General features: G+C 27.0%; 1 protein-coding gene across 1 annotated transcript in view; it reads right to left on the reverse strand.

Moving 5' to 3' along the window:
- The window catches only part of LOC123011364 (diacylglycerol kinase 1), a 99,330-nt gene that overhangs the window by 89,933 nt on the left and 6,874 nt on the right, over positions 1-2,523 (reverse strand). The gene's annotated exons all lie outside the window — the stretch shown is intronic.

The following is a 2,523-nucleotide window of genomic DNA, read 5'->3' on the forward strand; positions in this document are numbered from 1 at the left end:
ATTTTGAAAGTTGTTACCCCTGCTAATGTCCTGTTAAACGCACARTTATTACGTGTAAATAACGTACATGTGGCAGCTATTAATAACTCATCTGAAAGTGTGGAGAGGAGCAAACGGTGTTATCAGTCAAGCGGAAAGCAGATATTTTGATTGAATGTCTATTATAGAATTTTTACAAGCGAAATGTAATTCAAAATTCACAACTCTGCTCGAGCTAAATCTAACAATGAATGTTTTATGTGGCAATGCGGATTTAAGGGAACAAAGGATAATGTTTAATATGTAATAAGCTTTCCGGGCTTTTGCAGGAATAACGATCAAGCGTCAGGTTTGATAAAAATAGGAATAAGGAAGTTGGTGGTGTTATGCATTGCAATTCATAATAAATAAATTAAAATTAGAGAAAAATTGCTGCGCCAAGACGCCCCTGGCCAGTGTCTCTGTTTCAGTCCAATATATTCATACATACACAAAACTTTGCAAAAAATTATTTCTCTAAGTCTCTTAATTTTGATTCTTGTCAGAATTTTGAGCGATTTTGGGTACCTGGAGCTTATTTCAGCTAATAATTCCGAAACTATTATTTATAGCCCCTTTGTGTCTATTATCGTTGAAAAGCATATTAAATTTCCTACATTATAAAAAAAGATCATTGTTCTACCATAAATAGTATATAGAATATCACTAGTAAAGACAAAAATTGTCAATATGTTTTTATATTTCAAGCCTTCAATTTTTTAACTTAATATCTGAAAAACTACTCATCGTAGAGAATTTTAAACTGTTGCATAGTGTTCAGCGGGTGATTTTACGTCTAGAAAGGCATATTTCAAGAGTTTTTGCGAAAAAAATTGCCACATTTTTACGATTTTTAGTTACTTAACTATCAACATAATCCAAAACATGAACCATTTTTTATATACCAGAACTTTAACTGAAATTATGACAAATATGTAATTTCAACAAAGAAAAAGTGCCAAAAAAGTAACTAACATGAGCTTAAAATTTGGAAATTTAAAGAAATTTGTTTTTATTTTATCTAATTAATCTTATTTTGTATTGTTGATTTTCTTTTTTATATTAAGAATCATTTCATTTCGTTGTGTTATGTTACGTTCAAAATTTACACAAATGTTTCTCCATTTTTCACTGTATTTTTATTAATTTTTGTGTTTAGGCTTAGGTTTTGGGTATTTCTAAATTCTTTTTTATAATTTAGTTATTGTTTATTTATTTTAAATCATTTTTTCGTTTGCTGTTTTTCGTTTTTTGTCTATTTTCGGAAGTATTAATCATTTTTCCGTCTTTCTTTTTATTAGTCAAAAACGCAACTTACATGCAACCAAGTCCTAAATTTTTAGGAAAATACTCTTTATTTTATCTTACTTTTATGTATATTACTTTGATTATCATTTCTTGTGCAATACTTTTGAGTTTTTTTTTTGTTTTTTATGCCTTTCTTATTTTCATTTCTCTTTTATTAAACATGAGCTTATTGTTTAGAATTGGTTTGATTCTGATTTGCTTTTTTTTTGGTTTTACAGTTGTTTTTTTGTAAAAAAAATAAAACTTCTAAACTATACTAACCCTTTTTAATATAGTCTAGACGAAATTGACAAGATAAAAAAGTGATAATTTCTGAGCTTGAGATTTTATGTTTCAAGCCCTATTCTCAATTTTCTTACTTAATATCTCAAAAACTACTCATCGTAGAGCATTTTAAACGGTTGCATAGTGTTCAGTGGGTGATTTTGGTCTAGAAAGCCATGTTTCAGGAATTTTTGCGACAATAATTGCGACTCTTTTACGATTTTTACTTACCTAACTAATAATAACATAATCCAAAACATGAAAAATTTTTAATATACGGGAACTTTTAACCGAAATCACGACAAATATGTATTTTCAACAAAAAAAAAAACTGACAAAAAAGTAACTGACATAAGACTAAAGCTCCAAATTTAAAGAAATTTGTTTTCATTTTATCTTTTGTATTCTTGTCGTTTGATTTTCTTTTATTTTAAGTATCATTTCATTTTTATTGTGTTTACACAAATGTTTCCTCTTTTTATACCTTTTTCTCTGTATTTTCATTAATTTTTGTAGTTAGGTTCCTGTTTTGGGTATTTCTATATTCTTATTTTATAATCTAGTTATTTTTTATTTATTTTGAATGATTTTTTCGTTTTTCTTTTGCTTTTTTCCTTTTTTTTGTCTATTTTTCGGGAATATTAATAATTTTTCTTACTTAATATCTCAAAAAATACTAATCGAAAGAGCATTTTAAACTGTTGCATAGTGTTCAGCGTCTAGAAAGCCATATTTCAAGGGTTTTGCAACCAAAAATTGCGACTTTTTTACGATTTTTACTTACCTAACTAATAATAACATAATCCAAAAGATGAATCATTTTTAATATACAAGAACTTTAACCGAAATCACGACAAATATGTAATTTCAAAAAAAAAATGCCAAAAAAGTATCTGACATAAGGCTAAAGCTTGAAAATTTAAAGAAATTTGT

This window comes from Tribolium madens, unplaced genomic scaffold (genome assembly GCF_015345945.1).
Source record: "Tribolium madens isolate multiple individuals breed KSU strain unplaced genomic scaffold, Tmad_KSU_1.1 Scaffold_91;HRSCAF=231;Tcas5.2_LG7, whole genome shotgun sequence".
NCBI lineage: Eukaryota > Metazoa > Arthropoda > Insecta > Coleoptera > Tenebrionidae > Tribolium > Tribolium madens.